We start from the raw sequence: 10842 nt of genomic DNA on the forward strand, positions 1-10842 counted from the left end.
CAACTATGATGTAATGGACATTGAAACTTTAAATACCAAGAATTTGTGAGAATTCAGTGACAGTGTTCAGTCTGGGGAGGGCTACCCTTTGCTGATCGAAATAGTTCTCCAAAGACCTATGGACATAAGCTACTGCTGCAGCAAGCCTAATCCTTCTCAAAGTGGTGAAGATTTGCCTGTACAAACCCCTTTGTTCAGCTAGCATTGTGCTCTAGCAATAAGGGACTTATTTGTGTGTGTGTGTGTGTGTGTGTGTGTGTGTTGGCAACTGGACATGAGCTCTTGGTCAGCTAAGCCAATACCCAGAAAGGAACCAAGTCACAGAAAAATATATCTCAACTCAATTTGGACTTTATTTTTTTTCCATCATCCCCATACCTGGAACAGTAGTGTAATTAATCTATCATTGGCTTGAGGTATATTATCCGTTTATTAAGAGATATTATCCTGTATGTTATCAGCACATGAAATATTATTATTACATATTTAATCCCCTCAGTGAATCTGTATTAAATAAATTATTGGCAATGATAGTCTTGGTCTCTGAGCATAGTTTACCATGAACAAAACACTTACTCTTTGTTTTTCAAATACCCTTGTATTTAGAAGTACACTGAATGTAACAATAATGAAAATAACAATGAAAGAATACAGTGATGACTTACTAAAATAGATTTTTTTCTGATAATCAGTACATAAAGATATATTATCAGCCTGGCCCATTAAGTTACTAAATAGCCAATAACATTTTTATTGAATAAGTTCTCCCTAAAAATAAATAAATGAATAAATAAGTTCTCTCTATCTAACAAAAAACAAAATTGCCGAAAAACTTATATAATTTCTTGAATCCTAATTCAGAAACACTGATTTCAAAATGCCAAAGTGATCATAACTCCTATGACAATATTTGGAGATAGAGGGATGAAGATAGGAGCTCATATTGTGAACAAGAAGGAATCATCAGGTAAAAAGCCTGGAAAATCTTCTTTCTGACCCCTTTTGTCTGAATTAAATACAGCATCTTTGGCAGAGGATCGAGGAACAGGATGGGCAGGAGTTCTGGTCCTTACTTTTTTCCTCACTTTTCTCCATGAGCTGCAAATTGGTGGAAGGAAAGGGGCATCAGTACATAGTTTATTGTTCCTGATGTCCCAGGATGCACAATAGCTGACCCAGAGGGTGGCTTTCTCCCCCCCCCAAGACTGGACCTCCAGTTCCCCAGCTAGAGGCAGGTGCTCCTCAATGGCCGTGGCGGGGTGAGTCACTGAACATCTCCTGGGGGCCACAGTTTGAATTACAGCTGGAAGTGTCTGTGCCACAGGCGCCATGCCTTGAAGCCTGGAGCAGAACTTCTCTGAGACATGTTACGAAATACCTGCTGACTGGAGACCAGTAAGTAAGGCTTCGGTCCTTTGGTGCACTTCCATCACCTCCAACAGAAGCACCATCTTTTCTTTAGACCAAACGGTACATTTACTATATTTTGCACAAATTATCATTAGTTATAGCATTAACTTGTTAGGCATTAGCAGGGAGGAACTAAAATAGTATCCTGCTATACCTTCTTTTTTGTTTTTTTCACAAATAAGAATTTTTTGTCACCATTTAATGTCTGAATTTTAAACAGATTCTTGGATTGGTGGTTTATATCTATCAGCTTCTTCCACTTTAGCACCAGTCTCATCCCCAGTAGCTTTTCCAGAACTACTACCTTCACCATGAAGCTCCATGAGTTTTCTCAATTCAAATTTGGGCTTCTTCAGCATTTTTGCTTTTCTAACGAAAGACATCATGGAGTAGATAAATAGACTGACAGCTTCTTCTATATCTTTTCCGATGCTGTCTGGAATCAATTCATTGATGACTTCTTTCAAGTCATTTGTCGGCCCCTCTCGGGCCATGATTTCCATCATCTTTTTCCAAATTTGGCAGACCTGTTGGTGCTGAGCATGAGAGGTCTTCTGAAACTGATTATTGTGTTCTTTTTAGTAAATCCAACACAAAATAGATGAAACAAATAACCATTGGTAGTCTTTGCATCAACATGAGCTTCAATCATGGTCTGCCACTTTTGACCATGGAGCACATTTTGTCACGGGTAAGATCCATGATATGGAAATTAGTCAGGCAGTTTTTGCCCTGCACATCCTGAGCAATTAGTTTGAATTTTCTAAATGCAAGTTCATCGCTCTGCAGATTAGCAAGGCTTCCTTCAAAAAATACAACCCTTGTGGGCAGCCCAGGTGCCTCAGTGGTTTAAGTGATGCCTTCAGCCCAGGGCCTGATCCTAGAGACCCAGGTTCGAGTTCCACATCAGGCTCCCCACATGGAGCCTGCTTCTCCCTCTGCCTGTGTCTCTGCCCTTCTCTGTGTGTCTCTCATGAATAAATAAATAAAATCTTTAGAAAAAAATATAACCCTTGAGATCATAGATGCAATTTTGGTTCCTTGAGTTCTTGTGAGTAGTGTTTTTCCAATATTTCGTATAGAACATGTGTGCCTTCACATCATACCAATCTTTCTTAGAAAATGGGTCAACCACTTTCTTCTTGGCTCCCTTTTTGCCACCTTTCATAAGGCTCCTGTTCTTAACGACACCCTTGGTACTGCTCTGGGAGCCAAAAGGGCTTATTCCTTCTGATGGAGACTACAAAATGCCTTTTTGTCCTATTCATCTCATCCTTGAATTGTTAGCCACAATGTGGCTACCAGGTGGGCATTGATGCCCACTTTCTTTATTACTTGGGGATCTGTTTTTTTTTAAAGATTTACTTATTTATTCATTCATTCATTCATTTTTTCATTCATTCGTTCATTAATGAGAGACACAGAGAGAGGCAGAGACACAGGCACAGGGAGAAGCAGGTTCCCGGCAGGGAGCCCGACCTGGGACTGGATCCTAAGACCCTGGGATCACACCCTGAGCTGAAGGCAGACACTCGACCACTGAGCCAGCCAGGCATCCCAATTACTTGGGGATCTTATCATGCTTCATATTCATTAAAATGTTTGATATTCCAGATAGCAGTCAGTACCGGGTCTCACTGCTAACCTCCACGCTCAGCTCTTTCCCTGTCCCTGCTCAACATTTGGTCTCTCAGCTTGGTGCTGTGTGCCTGGCATTTGTTCCTTTCCTTTTATAACCCTGTGAATTGCATATGCATACCTAGAGGCCTGCTAGCAACAGACCTATTTTGACAGAACAATAGAATAAATAAATTCACTTTTGAGTTCTTTATATCATACTTAATACGTGGGCTTAATGTTGATGCAGGAGCAAAATCCCAGACAGGCACCTCTTTGGAATTTGATGTCTATGAAAAATGAAGACTGTGGCTTAGTGGAGGCGGTAAAGTGAGGGGAGGGTGCAGAGCCTGCAAGAGGAGAGGCTGGCTTGAGAAGATGGGACTGGAGGGAGGGCTTGGAGAAGACGCCGGTCAGCTGGAGTTTGTGACACAATGAGATGGAGCCTGCAGCTTCTAGGATGGTGGAGCCTTGGAGGAAGGGCAGTGTCCCTACAAATGCCTACAATTGCACACTGTCCAGCAAGGCAACCTAGCCCTCCAAGCGGCACTCCCCTGGCTAAGAAAAACAGAACAGAGACAAAAGACTCTCAGGAGATCTTCCCTTCTTCTTCAGTGGGCAGATCAACATAGTCCAAGCAGCAGAAATATGTGCAAGAAGGAACATCCATAATCTGAGCTAGTGGGGACTGGAAGTGCATATCTGCACATACATAGATTAACAAAGTTTAGCTACTTTCCAGAAAAAAGAAAATCATAGCCTGTACTGGGTAGATTGTTTTGTCAGGCATGTGCCACACCCATTTGCTTTCAAATATAATCATTTTGTTACTGTTGCTGTGAGCTGGCCTTAGAAGTAGGCATCATTTAATATTTAATAAAATATTCCCCCTCCCGTGGTTACTTTTCAGTGATATTTTGGTAAGGAATTTTATCTACAAGAGCACTTCTGAGAGAGACGTTTAATTCAACTGCTTCTACTTCAGGCTGTGGTCTTTTTTATCTGGAAACTCCTAAAAAAATACCTGAGTTTGAGATATTATTTACTACATTGTAATATTAATGTAATATAGTTATGTCAGGGCACCTGGGGGGCTCAGTTGGTTGAACATTGGGCTCTTAATCTTGGCTCAGGTCTTAGTCTCAGGGTTGTGAGTTCAAGCCCCGTGTTGGGCTCTATACTGGGAATGGAGCCTACTTAAAAGATAAAAATAAATACATAAATATATAAATAAAATTGTATCAACCTTGCATGCCACACTTGTGTTCTTTTTTTAAAGGATTTATTTATTTGAGGGAGAGAGAGAGAATCTAGAGCCGACTCCCCGCAGAGTGCAAAGTCTGAGGTGAGGCTCAGTCTCACGTCCTAGAGATAATGACCTGAGCCTAAATCAAGAGTTAGTTAGATACTGAATGATGGAGTCACCCAGATGCCCCAACCAGCTCTGTGTTCTTAATTCACACGAGCCTCTTGTTATTTTCCATTTTTATATATTATTAAATGTATAGTTTTATTTGTATTACAAAGAAAGGCATTAATTTAATATTTCCTAAAGCTGTATCTTATTGTCTGCTAACTGCTTAGAAAAATTACATATGCATTTAATCTAAATATAAATTAATGTAGAATATATCAATATAATATCCATTTAATTATATATACAATTTTGTATTAGCTATGCCTATATCTATGATTGATAATCTCCTACCTTATTGAATTTGTGTGATTCTAATAAAGGTGCAGGCAAAAAATTATGCGAAAACATTTTAACTGACTTTTTTACTTATTCTGTTTTGGGTTCATCATCAAATCAAGCAGAAGGTGCAGAGACTTCCATACAACCCTGCCTTCACATATGTACAGCCTCACTCACTCCCAAAATCCTTCATTAGAGTCGTACATTTGTTACACGTGAGAACCTGCACTGACATATTATCAGCCAAAGCCCATAGTTTACATTAAGGTTCATTCTTGGTTTTGTACATTCTCTGGGTTTGGGCAACCGTGTAACAACATGTATGAACCATTATTGTACCATACAGAGTAGTTTCAGTACTCTAAAAATCCTCTGTGTCCTATTCATAGCTCCCTCCCCAGTGACCCCTGGCAACCACTGATTCTTTTCCTGTGTCTGTAGTCTTGTCATACAGTTGGAATCATTAGGTCTGCACTCCTTCCCAAACTACTTTTAACGCTTAGCAATATGTATCAATACACGTGTACTTAGTAATATGAAATCTCCATGTCTTTTCATGGCTTGAAGCATATTTATTTTAGCACTGAACAATATTCCACCGACTGGATGTACTACAGCTTATCCATCTACTGAAAGACATCTTGCTTGCTTCCCAGTTTTGGCAATGATGAACAAAGCTGCTATAAACCTCTGTGTGTAGGGTTTTGCGTGGACAAAGGTTTTCAACTCTTTTGGGTAAATACTAAGGAGCACAATTTTATGGGAAGGTATGTTTAGCTTTATGAGAAACCACCAAACTGTCTTCCAAGATGGCTGTACCATTTGCATTCCCAACAATGATGAATACGAGTTGCTCCCCATCTTTACCAGTGTTTGGTGTGGTTAGTGTTTTGGATTTTGGTCACTCTAATAGGCAGGTCTTGGTATCTTATCATTGTTTTAATTTTCAATTCCCTGATGATATACGCTGTTGAACATCCTTTCATATGCATATTTGACATCCATATATCTATTTTGGTGAGTTGTCTGTTGAAATCTGAGGTCATTTTTAAATTCGGTTGTTTCTTTTCACATTGTTGGATTTTAAGAGCTCTATGCATATTTTCCCTATCAGTTCTCTCTTACATATGTCTTTTGCAAATATTTCCCCTCAAACTTGGGGCTTTTCTTCTCATTATCTTGACAATATATTTTGCAGAGCACAAGTTTTAAATTTTAATGACATTCAGCTTATCAATTATTTCTTTCATGAATTTGCCTTTGTAATTACAAAGGCAATACCCAAGGTCATCTAGATTCTTTTCTGTTATCTTCTGAGTTCTGTAGTTCTACATTTTATATCTAGGTCTATGATTATTTTGAGTTAACTTTTGTGAAGGGTATAAGTTGTGTCCAAATTCATTTTTCACAGGCACATGGCCAGTTGCTCCAGCACTATTGGCTGAAAAGACTATCTTTATTCCTTTACACTGCCTTTGCTCCTTTGTCAAATATCAGTTGCCCATATTTATGCGGGTCTATTTCTGGGCTCTCTATTCTGTTCCATTGATATACTTACCTATTCTTTCACCAATACCATACTGTCTTAATTACGGCAGCTTTATGTTAAGTTTGACATCATGTAATTTCAATCCTCTGACTTTGTTCTTCTTCAACATTGTATTGGCTATTCTGGGTCTTTTTCTTCTCTATGTAATGTAGAAATAGTTATCAGTACCAACAAAGTAACTTGCTGAAATTTTGATTGACATTGAATTAAATCTATAGATCTAATTGGTAAGAACTGATATCTTGAGTCTGCTTATCCATGAACACAGAATATTTCTCTACTTATTAAGCTCTTCATCTATATCTTTCATTTTATAGTTTTATGGTTTTCATTTTATAGTTTTATAGTTTTGTTCATATAGACCTTATATATGTATTGTTAGGTTTATACATAAATATTTCCTTTTGGGGGAGTGCCTATGTAAATGGTATTGTGGTTTTTTTTTTTTTTTTCATATTGTACTGTTCATTGTTGGTACATAAGAAAGTGATCTCCAGGAGTTTTTCATTGATTCTTTTGGATTTTCTATATAGACAATCAGGTCCCCTCAGAACAAAGAGTTTTTATTTCTTCCTTCTCAATCTGTGTATCTTTTATTTCCTTTTCCTGTCTTATTGCATTAGTCAAGACTTCCAGAAGGATGTTGAAAAGCAGTGGTGGTGACAGGGAAAGTTTCAAGTTTTTCACCATTAAATATGATGTTAGCTTTAAGTATTTTGTAGGTGTTCTCTATCAAGATGAGGAAGACCCCCCTCCTTCCTACTTTGCTGAGAGTCTGTATCATGATTTATTTCAAATGCTTTTTTTCTGTATTATTGATATGCTCATGTGATTTTTTTTTCTTTAGCCTATTGATGTGATCATTGATTTTTTAATGTTGAATGAGCCTTGCGTAGTCAGGATAAATCCCACTTGGTCATTGTGTGCGATTTATATACACTGTTGAATTTTATTTGCTAATATTTTGTTGGGGATTCCTACATCTATGCTCATAAGATATATTGACCTATAGTTTTCTTGTAATGTCTTTATTTTGGTGTTAGGGTAATGGTAACTTCATAGAATGAAGTAGGTAATATTCCCTCTGCTGAGATTGTAGAAAATTGATATAATTTCACCTGTAAATGTTAGTAGGATTCACAGTGAACCTATCTGAGCCTGGTGTTTTGTTTTTGGGAAGGTTATTAATTATTATTTCTATTTCATTAATAGATATAGGCCTATTCAGATCGTCTATGTCTTCTTGTTGGGTTTTGACAGACTCTGTCTTTCAAAAAATTGGTCTGTTTCATTCAGGTTATCATATTTGTGGGCATAGAGTTGATTATAATATTCTTTTATTATCTTATAATGCTCTCTACTGTTCAAAATGTCTCATTTGGGGATAGTTTTTACAGTTACTGAGGCTATTATTAATTTAATCAATACTGTTTTCTAATCTCATACATTCCTTGCAAAATTGCAGTGAATAAAAACACACTAAGTGCGCAATATAAGAAAGAATTAGAGCATTTAGCCATTTCCCTTTATTCCATAAAATGACAGAAGCATGAAGGCGATATTAGGGTGTTAAGAATGGTCCTTATGTCACTCATCAACATATATTTCTATTTTCCTGTTTGATGAAAGTTTGTAGTTAATAAACCTGATTTAAGAGTCAGCAGATTATTTGCTTGGATTTTCTCTTTCTCAGGTTTCCCATAGAAAGGAAATAGCAAAGAATTCTTCCCTGTAGCCAAGTGTTATTGTTTTAAATGATATGAGAAATTATAAAGAAAGGGTTGTTTTTTCTCATATACTTCATGGCATCCATTAAATGGCACATGCTTGATAACCATAAAATTGTATAGAGGACACTATTATTTCTCCACAGTTTTCATTGAATAGCTAAGTATTAAAACCACTATTGCAAAAACTTAATTTTTTTCTTATGTATCAAAACAATGAGGTATTTTCATAATGCCAAATAATTCTCTTTGCCTATTTTCATTTGTTCCCTGAAATATTTCTTAGCCTTCGGTAGGGAGTATATTGAAGAAAAACCTAGATTATAGTTTCAGATCTTGAAGTTAATAACATCTTGTAAAATAGTTGACAAAACTATTGGTCATGATTTTTTCCCTATTTATGGGGCCATTTCAGGACAAGAGCCAGAGAAATCAGGAAACATCAGGGAGAAAGATCAATAGTATTGACATTAAAGAAAGTCCTGAGAAGTAATATTAAGACAATAAACCCCAATTAATTGGAAAAATTCTTATAACTGGGCTTCCAAGGATGTTAAATCTTTCATTAAAATATTTTCTTACATCAGCTTTAAAATAATATTCTACAATTTTAGAGCATTGCACATTTCACAGCACTATAGAAATGAGACAATCACCTTTGTTCCACAGCACATGTATGCACACGTGTGCACACCCATACATACGTATATCACACATATTACATACAGGTTTTCCTCCACATCCCCCTTCCTCCCCTAGTGAATCATACTGGCTGTCTTGAATACTACAAACCTACAGCCTTCAAGTTTAACTACATGTGGGGAGAGAACTCTTGACCTTACATAGCAGCACTGTGCAACAGAATTTTCTGTGTTGATGGAAACATTATATAGATGTGCTTCATGACTGTAGCTGCTAGCTTCATGTGCCTATTGGGTATGTGGAATGTGGCCAGTATGACAGGAATAGAATTTTTAATTTTGTTTAATTACCTTAATTTAAAGTAAAATTTATACAGTGGCATGTAGCTGGCAGCTACCATATTGATAGAAAAATTTATAGACTCTAGACTTCTGTTCCCTTTGATTTCCCCAGGAGTGAGTTTCTGCTTTACTGCTCTATCACTGTTGTGCTTTACTCACTACTCTTTAGATTAGCTCAGGGAGTTTTAAACAAATCAACTTTTTAGCATCACTCTGATTATTTTATTGTTAATCCAAGGTTCAAAATAATTGCTGTAGCTGAAGTGTGTACTCACAAATCTTTCCTTATCTCTATTAGTACAGGTACAACCATTTAAACTAGAAGTTTTTCAAAGCTTTGCTATAGCAGATGGGAATAGGCCCAGGGGATATATCCATCCCAATCAGTAATTCCCAAAATGTGTTTAGTGGGACACTAGATCCATAGGATGCTAGTAGAAGTTTTGTTATCAATTAGTCTGGGATATTTGTGGTAAAAGAAGTCAAATGATTTTCTTTACTGTAGGATTTCTCAGAGAGTATAACTGCTAGTGTGTTAGGAAATTCTAAGGATAAGTTGTGCCAAGATTGCTTTTCTCCCAATTTACTTGCTCAAGATGTTCTGTGGGCCATTCTTCTAGAGTAGTGTTTTGCCAATTAGACTTTGGAAAACAACAATATTGATAAAGTGGTTTATGAAGTAAAGATATTCTCCTATTGCCAACATTGGAAGATCAAAGTTGATCTTACTACGGGAACTGGCAAATTTATTTATTATATTCATACCAGTTTCATTTTAGCTGGCTGTATCAGTAGACATTCACAAATTTGAATTTGTGATATTCAAATTCTTGGTTTCAAGTGAGGGCTCGAGAGTCAGATGGCCCAAATTCTAATATTGTTCCTACCATCTTTAAGAACTGTGAAGAATCTGAAATTTTGCTTTCCTTGTAAGCTAACAAGTTAGACACAGTGTCATAGATGCTGGCAGAAGGGTTAAATCCTTTAATCACAAACGGATTTATTATGCAAGGCACAGCAGGCATCATGAACTCCCAGTTCATATTGGTTCCTCTTGACCCCAAGTACCATGAGTGTTATACACAAAGGCCCAAGTGGATGCTACATGCAAAATATCCTGCATCAGAATGAGGCACTGAGAGCTTAGGAGGCCTTTATCTTATGAGTGGTCGTTGTGATACATGCCCAGTCTTTGCCCTGTAGAGAGACATTATCTTTGTTTTCCTAGACTGAAAACAAATCTGCCTTCCTCTCTGTAAGAAGACTATTATATGTCTATCTTCCAAGCCTGTTTGCTACACTGTCATCATTGAATAAATAGTCTAGAACAAAAACTATCAACACTTCTCCACAAAAAGTATGGAAATTCAGAAGACTGATGGAGAATTGTTTTCTGACATTATTCACTAGCTGATTTACATCTCTAAGTTTCAATGAAAGTAACAATTGAAGTAAAAAATCACGTCCCCCTCAGTGAATTAAATGAGATTTTCCAATACTAGTAAATAAAACTCAGCTCAGCAAATAAATAAATAAATTTATAAATACATTTATTTCTGTAAAATTTTACAAGGCAGTTTAGTGCTCAGTCTTCCAATTTTGTTTAACAGTTTTAATTTATTTATTATCAAATAATTATATTATTTACATTTTTATCAAAGATAAACTGTTGTTTTCCTGTTCTGTAAAAACTCCAATTCAGAAACCCACTTTTCTTCCTTTTTTCTTCCCATTGTTTCCCAGATATGACCCAAAATCCTGAGACCTTCCATGTAGCTCTGACATCAATAAGATGTATCTTGCCTAGAGTTTTCAGAACTCATGCATTGTGGTTTTATCTAATTTTTGAAATCCCCAATT

The 10842-nt window shown here is 36.8% G+C and overlaps 1 pseudogene; it reads right to left on the reverse strand.

Moving 5' to 3' along the window:
* Nucleotides 1-1616: 1616 nt before the first annotated feature.
* Nucleotides 1617-10025, reverse strand: LOC144305361 (small ribosomal subunit protein eS1 pseudogene; annotated as a pseudogene).
* Nucleotides 10026-10842: the final 817 nt, after the last annotated feature.

Source organism: Canis aureus, chromosome 35 (genome assembly GCF_053574225.1).
Source record: "Canis aureus isolate CA01 chromosome 35, VMU_Caureus_v.1.0, whole genome shotgun sequence".
Lineage (NCBI taxonomy): Eukaryota > Metazoa > Chordata > Mammalia > Carnivora > Canidae > Canis > Canis aureus.